A 14,498-nucleotide genomic window follows, 5' to 3' on the forward strand; every position below is an offset into this window, starting at 1 on the left:
CTTGCTGAGCTTCTGTTTTCTCATGATGAAAAAATAAGTAATAAATAATAGACATGACAACCAGTGTGGGATTGAGCAGGGAAGGTCTGCAGTCAGGCTGCCTAGGGTGGAGACGTTCATCTCAGCAAGCCTCATTCTAATCATCTGTGAAGTGGGATCACAGTACCAAGCTCCGCTCTCAGCGATGTGAGAATGAACCGTGATAAGGGATGTGGAGAGTTCAGGGCCTCGGTAACTGGCGGCCATCCCCCTCCTCGCAGAACCAGGAGCCCGCAGAGAGTGGCGGCAACTGTAAAAGCTAGAGAATGCTGCCGTTTTAGCTTCCACATTAACAATTCTTTTGTTCTGTAAACGAGCAACATACAACTTAAACCCAGGGAGGCTAAGAAACTTGCCCGAGCATCCACAAAGCGCAAAGCAGCGCGAGAAACAGGTCTCTGAGCCCCTGTTCTTTTCCACTAATGCTTGATTCTGGGCCACAAACATTTGTCTGCATCCGGCCGAGGGTGGAGGCTGAGCGCGGACCGCGGGGAGAAAGGAGGAGGTCGCTGCCCGTGAGCTCCGCCCGTCGGGAGGCGGGGCCCTCCTGGTGTAGCCTGCGGGGCTCACTCCCCCCCCCCCGCCAACTTCACTGCCTTCCTGTGTCTCACAGTGGGTCTGGATCTGGTCCTTTCAGAGCATAAAGGAGCATCTCGCTCAGGCAAAAGCACCCAATTTGTTTCAAATAAATCCTCAGCCGGGCTGGAGAGGGCGGGGTCTCCCCGACGTGACCCTCCCCCCAACACACCCAGATGAGACAGCGCGCAGTGACCTAAGGACTTTGTGCATCTTAAAATAGAAAGTGAGGCCCGGGTTACTCATGGTGACCAGGGTCACTGGATTTTTAAAGCTGAACCCAAGGAGGAACAGAGAGGTGGGGAGTTTGTGGAACATTAAATGCCCAGAATGTGACTGCACGGAAGGTCAGCCCAGGCTTTCTCCCCCTCCCTTCCTGCTCTGGGATCTCACGCTGCCCACAGACTCTGAAAATCCTTAGAGCATCACTTAGAATTCCAGGCAACCTCCTAGTTACAAAAAAAGAAAGATGAATCTGTCTTTGTGACAGGCTTCAGACCATGAAGGTTTCATTTTTAAAATGTTTAAATGTTCAGTTAAAAAATAAAAACTTAGCTAGAAATACACTGCGTTTTATGACTATTCTCTTTAAATGAACTACTTTAAAAATGAACACCCTTCCTGTCTCCATCTCTCATGCCCCACCAGGAGGGGTAAACTTAACTTTTAACCTTGACCCTTTGTGGCATGCTCTGCGCTTCCCGCTGTCCTGAAGCAGGGCACTTCCACAAAATGGGCAGCTCGGAAATCTCTCCTCCCAAAGCGGGGGTTTCTGCTTTTCTAATTCTGTGCACAGAGGGTCGGTCTTCCAGAAAAGAGTGTGGTCACAGCAAATGCCACTGTCTCTCAGTGTGTGCTTCCTTAAAAGCTCTACAAGCCAGAGTTCATTGAATCCTCCCAGCAAAAGCAGGTGCTGGTTTAGAATTAACCCATTTCACAGATGAGGACTGAGGATTACATTGGTTAAGTGGTGTGTCCACCATCCCACAGCAAGGGAGACACTGAGCAGAGACTCCAGCATAGACTGTCTGCTGTGTGTCGGGTGAGGCACGTGGCCTGGGGGCTGATACTCTTACAGTGGCACCTTGTGTCTGTATCAAAGGATTGTAAAAGTCCCAAGTGCACATCCAAGCACTAGAACTTGGCCTCCATCATGTGTCCTCCCGGCACTTGGGGTCAACTGAGTTTGCTGGATTCTTGAAGTGCTTCATCATTCTCCTGTGGCTTCAGAATCTAACTGCTTTCACCAGACACTACACACGGCGTGTTATCTTCATGTACTTAAGACAGGCTAACCTCTCCTCGGTGACTCCATCGCTGTGCTGAGTAGGGTTAAGAGTTCTGCTGAGGGCAGGTGATGAACTGCAGAAAGCACGTGTTTGCTTATGTGCTGAGACCTAGGTTTTAGTGAGTACACAGTGAGCAAATATTTATTGAGTGCATAGTCTATTTAACATAGGAGGTTGGAGCTGGGAACCCAGCTGGACAGACAGGTGTTGAGTCCACCCTGACGAGACTTTCAAGCAGAATCTCGAAAAGCATTTGGAAGACGAACCTGAACTAAGTGGGAAGTTTACCCCGAGGAAGACGTGGCCTTCGCTCCACCCCAACTCCTGTGACCTCAGAGAGGATCTAATCCAACCCCTTGGTCGCGTGGAGAAGCAGGGAAAGCGCAGATCTAGCGAGTCAAGGGGCTCTTGTCTCTGCTTCCTCATTTGAAAATAAGAAATAAAGGGTACAAGAAGACTTGGGATCTTTTAAGTTCTTTTTTTCTTCTTAGCTTCATTAAGTTTATTGTTTAAAGAAACATTTACATAAACAGAAAATGTGAACAGCTCGAGGTTTCAAGTATGCAGGACGCATGTGATCAGTGCTGCCCAGGGAACGTCCCTATAAAAATGTTGTTTTTGCGAATGCTGCTACTATATTCCCTGGGGGGTATACCAAGCCTGCTCTGCGGGGGTCTTGCTTTGCTGTATAGTGCTGTTGAAACGTTCCTTTCAGCATCTGCCTGACAAAAGTCAAATGATGCCATCTGCAGTAACGTGGATGGACCTAGAGACGATCTTACTAAGTGAAGTAAGTCAGACAGAGGAGGACAAACACCATATGACATCACTACGTGTGGCATCTAAAATATGACACAAATGAACTCATCTACGAAACAGAAACAGACTCACAGACACAGAGAACAGACTTGTGGTTGCCAAGGGGGAGGGGGGTGGGGGGAGGGAGGGATGGATTGGGAGTTTGGGATCAGCAGACGCAAACTATTATATATAGGATGGATAACCAACGAGGTCCTACTGTAGAGCACAGGCAACTGTGTTCAATATCCTGTGATACACCGTAATGGAAAAGAATGTGAAAGAGAATGTATCACTTTGCTGTACAGTAGAAATTAACACAACATTGTAAATTAACTATATGTCAATAAAATAAATTTAAAGAAAAGAAAAGCATGCACAAGGACCTCAAAAAAAGGGTAATGAATGAATGATGATGAAAGTCAGGTACACAGAACAGGATATGAAAAATTCGCTTCATATTCCAGAATGAGAAATCTTTGAAAAAATTTTCTAATTTTTATTTACACACGAGGGCCCAGGAGCTGGTGGTGGACTGTTGAGGCAACTCCGAGGTCATGCGTCTGGCAGCTCTGTGGCTTTTTACTGAGCGTCTCAACCCACACATGTCTCATACCCTGCTGTGAACGCAGCGCCTTTGGAAGGTTTTTATCGGCTACACTCTGACCAAGTCGGTTATTGCCACCCAATAAACCGCCACCCTTGTAGAGAAATCTGATGGCAAGATAGATGATGCATCGCTTTCTCGGAGGGTCATAGAGATGGACAGCATTTAAGATGCTCATGGCTGAAGACCAGGAGTTCTCAAACCTCTGGGTCTCAGGAGAACCCCTTTGCACTCTACAGATTGCTTGAGGACCCTTGAGAGCTTTTGTTTATGTGGGCTGACTGTACTAGTATTTGCCATATTAGAAATGAAAACTGGTAAGTTTTCACAAAGATCATTTTTTATTTATTAAAAAAACAACAAACCCATTACATGTTGCTATGAACAACATATTGGAAAGAAAAATAACTATGTTTTTTAAAACAAAAAATAATTTAGTAAGAAGAGTGACATTCTTTTGTATTTTCGTGGCCCTCTTCAATATCCGGCTTCACAGAGGACGGCTAGATTCTCCTGTCTGCTCTGTCTTCCATCTGTCATCAGTTGTTTTGCTTGAAGAAAATCAGCCTCACAGAGAGGAGTGTTTTATGACCCTTCATGGGCCTTTGCTTTAAGGTCAGTTGCAAAGTGGAATCTGAAACTATAGGAGCGAATTTTTCCTTCTCTGTTACATTAACGCATTGCATTCTTTGCCTTGGTCTCTTTTGTACTGTGACTGGATCATTTGACCGTGCACGATTTTGTAACATCAAATATCGATCACTTGAAAAATACTGGTTCACTGACTCACGCAGATCTTCCCAAGGTTGACACAGTCATTATAAACATTGAAAATTCACATTTGTTAATTTTGCCACCAATCTCCTCAGAAAAGTCTTTAAGGACTGGGAAGCTCAGGGTGGAAGATACAAATTTTTCAGAATTCTAATCTTTTGTTTGAAAGCTCAAATTTTATCCTTGGCAACAAATACTGTCAATTGTTTTCCTCGAAGCGACAGACTCGCTTGATTCATTTCTGAGAAAATGTTGCCGAATACTCCACCCTGAATAACCATAGTCTGTCAGTCATTCTTCCAAAGAGAAATGGCATCGCCTGAAAAAGGCAGTAAGTTTAGCTCAAGATTCAACCAATCCCACAAGTGCTTTTCCTGGAGACACTCCCAGTGCTCAGGTATGCAGCAAACATGCTGTGTGCACATTTTCATCTTGATCAAAGGTGTCCCTAACTACAACTGGCTTTTTCCGCACTGCAAGTGCATGGTGGTGAAGAGCACGGGGATGTCTGGTGCAGTTTGGTGAGTATGTCTTGATTTGTGCTACGGTGCAAGCAATTGTACCCATCATTGCAAGTATCAAGTTAGTTCAAAAGGCAAATGATATCTTACTATTGTGATGAAAGTAGCTTTGACCAGAACACAGGACTCCATTGGAACAATATTTGAAAAGGAAGGTTAGGATTCCAAGACAGTTTCCAAGATGTGAGAGTCTGTGTCTTAAAAAAGCCTCAGAAATGGACAGCCGTGTCTTACTCTGTTTCTCCGGAGAGTGACAGTTACAGGGGATGGAGATGTGGAGAATGTAATTATATCCATATTGGGGGACGTGATAAAGCAACAGAAAATGATGATTGGGAAGAAAGTATGTATAAATACTGTCCTGTGAAAAGAGCAGGAGTTCTACTGCTAACCTGGGTCTCTCCGGGTGGGGAGGGGCAGTGCGTTTTATTTTTTCTTACATTCTCCTGTATTTCCTGCAATTGGCATGTGTTACTCTCATATGTGTAAACAACGACCAACATTCTTTCATTCTCTTTAAGAAGGCAGAGAACAGGAAATGGGGAACATTAGTCCGTTGATCACAGGGTCTGTAGGTGTAAGTGTCATAGCTAGAATCACAGGAAAAAAAAGGTAAAATGTGAGTCGCAAGGTTTGCTGAGTCTGAGTCCAGTGCAAAGCTGGGAGAGCAAAAAGACGACACCCATCCCCCCGGAGAGGGGAGGTCCCAGGATGAGACATGATCCGAACTGGTCAGTGCGGGGCAGATACCGGCCACAGCTGCTACAGATGCGCAAGAGGTGTCTTATCTCCCAGGGTGACCCCGAGAGTTTCCCACTTTCTTCCGGTGAAGTTCTCTTGTGGGCTGGATGGTTGTATCCCTCCAAGTTCTGAGGATGGGAAGGTACTTGGAGGTGGGCCTCTGAGGGTGAGCAGATTTAGACGAGGTCACGAGCTGGGGCCCTCCTGGTGGGGTTGGGGCCCTTGTAAGACACTGAAGAGACCCAGAGCTCCCTGTCCCTCCGTGAGCCGGCACCGAGCAAAGGCCACGTGAGGACGTGTGAGCAGGTCTGTAAACCAGGAAGTGCGTCCCCACCAGGAAGTCATTCTGCAGGTGACTTGATCTTGGACTTTCCAGCCTCCAGACCTGTGAGAATCAAATGCCTGCTTATGCCTCCCAGAATGTGTTATTTCATTATAGCAGCCTCCGCTGACTCAGACAGGCTTTTCAGACCCATTCATCTGTGGAGGGCATGGCGAACTTGAGCAGACGGGACACTCAAAGGTACCCGTGTTTTCTGACAAGCCCCGGGGAGCACTGCACAAAGGAAAGCAATGAGCTGGGAGCCGGCTCTTACGTGGGCTGAGAGGAGCCGCTTAGCAGGGAGCCAACCTCGGCCACTGCTCACCGTGCACGTGGCGGGAGCGCGGGTGGTGGATGAGCCCACGGTCAGGATCTGGTTCCAGTCTAGGACTTGCAACTAACCGGCTGTGTGGCCTTGAGCTGCAGCTTGTCCTCTTTGGGCCTCAGTTTTCTCATTCCCACGAGGGGAGGCCTCCTGTGACCCCGGCTCACTCCTAGATCTAACTGTGGCTGATCAGGGACTTTCAAGAGGGTCTGGAGAAGGCAGTTCTGCAGATGTTTTGTTCCTGCCGTCACGTTGCAGGCAGGCTTTGGGCAGGTAGGGGTGCGGAGAGATCTGGGGTCAGGCTTGCTGACGATGAATGAGTGGATGTAAGAGGAGGACACATTCGTATCCTCCAGAGGAAGACGGATTCCAGCAAAGAAGGATGAAGCAGCCCTGTGCGGACCGGCGGTCAGCGGCCGGCGCCCTGGATCCACAGGCTGGTATGAGCTCACCTCCATCACTTAGAAGACACCACCATGCAGCTGGTCCCTCTCAGAAGACTCAGCGCAGCCTCGGGAGATGTGGCGATTGAAGAGGCCTTTCACAGGGTACACATCTGAGCTGTGAACACAAGAGCAGGGCAAACACGGGACCCGAGCTGTGACGAGAGGAAATCTAATGGAGCCTTTGCAGGAGACTTCGTGACTTGTTCATCATCAGAGCTGAATGTGAGAAAAGACAGCCAGGTTCTTAAGGGACCACCACTGCCCAGGGTGATGGTGGAGGGAGGGTTCCCCAGGGGAGAGCCTGTTGGCCCCAGATGTGAATGAGAGAATTCACAGTGGCTCTTGGGGTTCATCCGAGGGACGTGCAGACCAGACACCACTGGTAAACAGGCTCCTTTCTCAACCCCCAGGGCACCTGCTCTGAGGAATAGCCCTGCTCCCTTGCCGGAGACTTTCTGCTGGGAGCAGAGTTGCCAGTTACACTACAGAGTGTCCACAAGGAGCCCAGTTTCACTCACACAGCGATGCTCTGATGCTCTTCAACCAAAGCAAGTAAAGAGCCAGCGCTCAGGGGGCAGGTGGAATCGTTAGCTATCAGAGAAAAGCGAATCAAAACCACAATGAGATGCCGCTTCACCCCCACTAGTCTGGCTGGAATCAGAGGCAGAGAATAGCAAGCATTGTTGAGGATGTGGGGAACTCAGAACCCGCAGGTACAGACGGTGGGAATGGGAAATGGTGCAGCCACTTTGGAAAACAGTGGCAGTTGCCGAAACAGGTAAACAGAGTTACATACGACCCAGCAATTGCAGTACTAGCTATACACCCAAGAGAGCTGAAAGCACATTTCCACGTAAAACTTGTATGTGAATGTTCATGGCAGCATCCTTCATGACAGCCAAAAAGTGGAAACCAGCCGAATGCCCATCCTCTGACGAACAGATAAACAAAAGGTGGTGTAACTATGCAATGGAATATTACTCATCCATAGAGAGGAGTGAAGTACTGACATAGGCTGCAACATGAACAGGCCTTGAATACATGATGCTCAGTGAAGAATCCAGACACAAAAGTCCACACATTATAGAGTTCTATTCATATGCGATGTCCAGAGCAGAGAGATCAGGAAAAAACAGAAGGTAGATCAGTGTCGCTTAGAGCTGGCAGCAGGGACAGGAGGATCAAGGAGAGATTGATCAAGGGAACGGGGTTTCTTTGTGAGATGGTGAAAACATTCTCAAATGATGGTGAGAGTTTCACCCATCTGTGAATATATTAAAAACCATTGAATCATACATTTTTAATGGGTGAGTTGTATAGTATATGAATTATACCTCCATAAAGCAATTTTAAAAGCCTGTTATGTTCTCTTCTAATATTTTTACATGAAATAAACAAAAAATTGCTAAAAACATGGAAGCCTCCTTTTTACCCCACCCCCAGTTCTATTCCCCTTCCTTCCTTCCCAAGGCGGTCACGATCACGGATTCTGTCCTTTTGTCTGTGGTCCAGGTCACTGTTCCATAGCCTCTAAGCATCTTTTATTGCCACCACAAGAGCCCTGGGAGACTGAACTAACTCCATCTGTCAGCTGAGCAAACTGAGGTCCAACAGGTCAAGATTGAGCTGCCCAAGGTCAAAAGTCCAAGCCGACTCCCACTGGATGCATTGTCCCCACCTTGTGTTACCAATCTGCTTTTTTGTTCCCTATTCTCCCAATAACCTTCTTTGGAAAACCTCACAAATGATCCCATTAATCGGTTTCCATGGAAAGAATGTTATGAGTAACATTAACAGTGAATATGTTACACGCAGAAATCTCAAAACATCTCTGGTATTTTCCTGGAAACATTTTTACAGTTCCAAGGTGATTTTATAAATCCTTCTATAAAAGGTGAAAATTGCCATTCTGAACAGCTTGAGCAGACGATCTAGGTTTCTTAAGTAGGATTCAATTAATTCTCACCTGCTGGACCTGCAAATGTCACAAATCTTCTAAGAAGCCTTGAACATTTTACGGCTTTTGTCGGCAAAAGAGGAGACACAGAGAGGGGCTGAGAGGCTTTGCACTTCACACACTTCATCATGAAGAAAAGACATGCTGTGAGCCATGAAATATCTGCCCAAAAAGGGGTGAGTAAAGCTGGTAAACTCTCCTAGAAGCCCACCCCAGGACCCCTCCATGGCTCGCCTTGAGAAATTAGCCACTGCACCTTGGACGGGCAGCCATGCCCACTGGCTTTCACGGGGCCCCCAGGATCTGTGAGGCTTCATGGGCAGACACAGAGATGGGCAAGATGTCGCCCTTGCCTGCCGGGCAGCATTACCTTATGAACTGACGTTAACCCACCTCTTGTTAAAAGTTGGCCCATAATAGTGACAAAGAGCAGTTTTTAAAGAGACCCTTTATAGCCAGGAAGAGAGATGTACAAATTGGCTGGTGCAGCTCAGGCCACGGTGTTTAGCAGGTGAACCAGAGCCCACGGAACCCCAGCCCCACTCGGGCAAGCCAGGCTAGAGCCCCAATTCTAGGGCTGAACTGTCCCCCAGAAAGAGATGTTGACGTCCTCATCCCGGTGCCTGTGCATGTGGCCTTATTTGGAAATAGGATTCTTGCAGATGTAATTAGTTAAGATGAGGTCATATTGGATTCGGGTGGGCCCTTAATCCAATATGGTAGCCTTACAAGAAAATGGGAATTTGGACAGGGACGCACACACCGAGAAGAAAGCCAGATGAAGACAGAGACGCAGGGACAAATGACTGAAGTGATGCAGCCACAGCTGAGGAACGCCTGGCAGAGGAAGGAGGAAGCCCCAGATCTCAGAAGGAACGTGGCCCTTCCCTCACCTCGATTTTGGGTTTCTGGCCTCCGGGACTGTGAGATGATAAGTTTCTGTTGCTTTAAGCCTGCCAGTGTGAGGCACTTTGCTGTGGCAGTCCTAGCAAACCAACACACTCGCTCTCTGAAATCCTGAGGTCCACTCCCCTGGGACCCTGTCTCTTCCCTTTGTTGAGCGTGGGGTCCTGGACTTGCATCTTTCTCACTCCCTGTGGTGCTAGGTTGTTGTCCCCACTCCCAATCCCTGGACTGCACCCCTCCTGCCAGCTCTGTAGGAAGCATGGTCCTAGCCTGGCTTCTCCACCGGGGGCCCCTCAGGGAGCCGCTGAGACACTTTGGTGGGTTTCAGGACCACAGACCTGTGCCGTCCCTCTCTGAGGGGCCCTGTCAGTGACACGACAAAGAGATAAATCCCCTCGGCCTCCTGACTAATCACAGGGTCTCAATCCTGGGTCCGGACAAGGACCCCCAGGGCTATAGACCCTGGTCTGCTATGTCCAGGAACCCAAAAGCTTCGTGGAAGATGCTATCTCCTGGCCCCGAGGAGCTCCTGCAAACCTCTGCCAGCCCCAGCCCCTGCAGGACCATCTCCACACCTCCAGGTCTCCAGCAGTCTCCTCTTTCCAGGAATCTGGGTCCTGAGTTTGTCTGGGTCCCTGGGACCAGGAGGGTGTGAGGGGCCAAGAAGCTGGGAACTTATGGCCTCCCAGCCCCTCCAGGACACGTGGTTCCCGCCCTTGACAGGCGCCCATCTGGCAGGAGGCTTCCACCCTGGACCCGAGATTTGCTCTCCTCAAAGGTGTGTGTGTGGCAGGTGCTGTGAGCTGCAGCAGGGCTGAGGGTCCCCCGACCCAGGGCCAGGAGCCGTGTGATGCCCCACGCCACTGTCGAGGGGACGCTCCTCACTGGTGGAGCCATAGCCAGTGACGGCTACAGCCTACTCTCTGGTCACAATGCTGAACGCCTGCCGCTGAACCCATCTTGGGGACAGACACCAGAAAGCAGATGCCCTGGGGAGACACGAGAGACAGATAAGAAAGCCCCAGAGCCACCCCGTGTGGCTGCTTTGGGAGCTGGGAAGGCATTGGGGGGCACTTCTGAGACAACGTCTGCACCCTGGGGAGGCTGGCTCGGCCGGGCGGGAAGACTGGGGTTGACGGTGGGCAGGCATGGGGTCGGGGTTCACCAAAGGCTTGAGCGAATAAAAGAACGAATGAATGAATGAGGGAGGGTTGGAGTGGGATGGAGGGAGACTGGAGGGACTCGGAGGTGTCAGCACTGAGCGCTACTCTTTGCACACTCCCATCCCTCGTCACTCCCCCGCTCCACACACACACACAGCTGAGTAACAGCCTGGGGATGGGGGGGCGGGGGGGGTAGGGGGACTCATGGAACTTGGCTTTGCTCCCACGCGGTCAGGATCTCATTTCCTGGCCTTGGCCACTGTCTGCCTCCATCCCCCCATCCCCTCCCCCCAGGGACACCCCACCCTGCCAAACTTCCTTATCAGTAAGCTGAAGCTCCCGGCCCAGGGTCAGCAAACTGCTTCCCTTTGGTGGGCCGAAGGCAGCCGGGCCCTCGCTTTTGTGGGCAGTTCTGCTGGAGCACAGCCCGCCCGGGGGCGTCCGCATCGCCCGCAGGTGCGGCGAGGCCCCCTAACCCCGCCCCGGGCGAGGGGTCGCGGGGGCCGCCTGCACAGCCCTCGGCTGAGCCCACCTCCCCCCCACCCCGCCGCCGCCGGCTCCGTGGTTCTCAGCGGCCGGTCTGGAAACTGTTCCCGGCGAGTCACCGAAGCCCTCCGTCTCAGGCACCTTACTTTCTGCTCTCGCGGTTCCGCTTTCGGCTAGCCAAGGCAGGACGCTCACCTTTCGGAAATCCGGAGCGTCAGCGGGTGAGCGTCTCCATGGGTTCCCCGCGGAGGCTGTGGAGACCACCCCTCGCGACGGCCGCGCGACCGCCTCCTTGCCGGCCGGGCGACCGCATCCTTGCCCGCCGCATCCCGCGGCCCCGGACCCCGCACCGGCATCCCGCGGCCCTTCCAGGGCGCCGCCGCCAGAGGGCAGCGTGGGCCCGCGAGCGCTCGTGGCCGGAGCCGGGGCCGGGCCGGGGCGCCGCAGGGGGGCGAGCGCCCGGGGCTGGCGGGGTGGCCCGAGGTCTCCGCACGCGTCACGGAACCAGCGGGCTCTGGGCGCGAGCCGGCGGAGGGGCCGTTCCAGCGTGGGAGACGTGATGTCCCTCCCCCGTCGCCCAGGGATTTTGGAGATGCTCAGAGATGCTCCTCTGCGTGGTCCTCCCCGCGGAGTCACACTTACACGCTAAAGTTTCCAGACGCCTGAGGTCAGACGGTAAAGGGGGCCGCCCCTTTAGCTAAACTGACCCTCTCTCCAATTCATTTCACACTGGGGTTTCGTGTGTGTGTGTGTGTGTGTGTGTGTGTAACACCTACACTATGAAGCGGACATCAGTAAATGCTAACTGACCATTTTGGGGAATACTTGGCTTTTGGGTTCGTTCTGTTTTTTAAGTTGGATTCTTGTTTATCTTCTAGCTGTCTTTGCCAGTAACCCGGGGCTGGTTTCTCTGGGGTGGGGTGGGGTGAGGGGCATGCTCTGTGCTGTCGGGCAGGGTCCTGTCCCCACAGCACTGGAGGGAGCAGACCCTGCGTTACCAAGGAGGGAAGGGCACTCATGGAGTCTAAGAGCTCAGGGACCACATCCCTCGGAGCTGTGGGCCAGTTCCCTTCTCCTGATTTCGGTCTCCCCTGAGGCCCCCTCTTGTCTGGGGAAACGACAGGTGGCTGACAAAAGCAGAGATAACTCACAAGAGAAAGTTACGTAAGACATGTGGGATGACTCCAAACCTCTAGCACTGTGGCCCTGCTCCTCCGCTCAGCGTGAGGGGTGATGAGTCTGTGCATCTCCTCCTTGGACCACGGCTCCCGGGATGGACGAAGGGAGAGCCGGGAGTGGTGGGGTCCTCCTTTCGGTCTCTCCCAGCCTGAGAACGCAGCCCGGTGCCAGTGCCATAGGACAAGGTCGCTGGGTGATGCAGCTGGGAGGAAACGCAGAGCTCTGCATCCCGAGACTGATGGGGCTCCTGTTGGCAACAGCCACTGAGCAGTTAGATCAGCGTCACCCTTCCACAATGTCGAAGGTCACCTGCCAAACAGACACTCAGTGAAGCATCTCCATCACCATTAATGGATGTCACTGTGCAGCTGATATTTGCTGAAATCCTCTTAAAATCGCATGCCTGTTATAGCCTTGTAGATTCTAACTGTTGGAAACCCTCCTCCACCCCTCCTCACCCACTACCCATGACAATCTAAGCCACTTAATTCTTCCACAGTACACCGTTCAAGACCTTGAGCATAGGCCACCTCCTCCAAGAAGCCCTCCAGGGCCCCCTTTGCTGCACACCCTCAGCATTTTGTTTGCATCTCTTGGATGCCCACCGCGATGGTCTGGGAATCCTTCTTGCACAGAACAAGCTGCTTGGATTAAACATAAGTCAATGAAATAATTTGCTTCCCCTGAAACTATGTCACCTCTGAACAGGGACGTGTTCGTCACAGCTGCTCAAAAGCAGCTGGGATGTTGGTCACTAACAAGGGAGTGTTGTTTAGACCCACTGTGAACGAGTGATTTTTTTTTTTTTTAATGTTTATGTATTTGGCTGTGTCGGGTCTTAGTTGGGGCACTCGGGATCTTTGTCATGATGCGTGGGCTTCTCTCCAGTTGTGGCAGGTGGGATCCAGAGCGCGGGGGCTCAGCTGCCCCGCTGCACGTGTGGGATCTTAGTTCCCCGACCAGGGATCAAACCTGCATCCTTGCACTGGAAGGCGGATTCTTAACCCCTGGACCACTAGGGAAGTTCTGAACGAGTGGTCTAAAGGCATATCAGGGATTGGCAGTGACACACTGGGCTCTCCTTTCCGGGTTCTGTCCCCTTCCCACCTGGCCAGCCCTTCCTCTGGGGGTCCCTCTCCCTGTAGGCTGGTGGCCCCACCGCATCCAGAGGGGCAGCCCCCCCTTGGCTCTCCTCCCCTCTCTTGGGCCGCTCTGCCCTCTCCACGTGGTGTGTTCTGCCTTTTCCCATTTGGGGATCCCCCTTCCGCACACAGAAGAAAGGGAAAGGAGGAGGGGTGCGGGGTCTTGCCTCCCTCTGTGGCCCATCCTGCTCCCTGCATGTTCTCGAACACCCCCAGCAAAGCAGATCCTTGTCACCCCTCGTTCCTCTGGGAAAACTCCCAACTCGAGGTAGACATTATGAAAGGCTCTTTGGAAGGTCAAAGAAGTCTTCGCCCCCCGAGACAGACCCCAGTCTCTCTGACCTGCCTCCTGTGTCCTGCAACCCCCTGCCTCTCCCGACCTACTGCGCCTCATGTCACCTTGGACATCCTCCAGGCTCCATCTTCAGGGCAGGCATCTCGGAGGTGCGTGATGCCTGCCACTCTCCCACTCACCCCTCCTGTGGGACCCCAGCTGCAGCTGCCTTCGCCCTGCCTGCCCACTGCCCTCCTGCAACCTATGGCCGCAGGCCCCCTCATCACCCCCATGCAGGGCCATCCCAGCCCGCCTCACGTGACCTCAGCCCCCTCCTCCTCCCGGGCATCTGGGCTCCGCTGCCCTGGAGTCCCCAGCACCGCGTCTCGGCCAGGGTGGCCCTCCAGTCCTGTGTGCCTGTCCCTCTGTCCCCCTGGACTCCACTCCTGGTGGCAGCCCACGGCGTGCTCCTGGGGTTGGGGGCACTCTGGAGGCCGCGTCTGATCCCCCCTTGTCTTTCATAGAGGCTGGTGGGGCCAGCCCACCACCCTGCCCCCCAAAGCACCGGGCTTCACCCCTGCCAACCAGCCCAGCTGAGGTGCGTTCCCTGCCTGCCAAGTCCCACGGTGCCTTGTGGACAGAAGGTGACGGGGACCGCCCCCAGAGCAGTGGTCAGGGGTTTATGAGCCACACTTGGAATTAACTTGAAAATCGCGTGCTCTGAGCGCTTGGCGTCAATCACACACTCAGTTTGAGGGTTCACTTCGTGCATCTCAGATAGTGACATTTATAAAAACCTCTTTCTTCTCTGCCTGAGGGACGGCGGCCACAGCTGCCCCTTAACCGTCTGCCCTCCCGTGAAAGGCAGTCACTGCCAGCAGAGCCCTGGGAGTCCCAGGTGCAGCGGCCAGACCATGGCCTGTGCCCTGCGGCCGTGGCCGTCTTCCCGCCTC

The sequence above is a fragment of the Hippopotamus amphibius genome, chromosome 5 (genome assembly GCF_030028045.1).
Source record: "Hippopotamus amphibius kiboko isolate mHipAmp2 chromosome 5, mHipAmp2.hap2, whole genome shotgun sequence".
NCBI lineage: Eukaryota > Metazoa > Chordata > Mammalia > Artiodactyla > Hippopotamidae > Hippopotamus > Hippopotamus amphibius.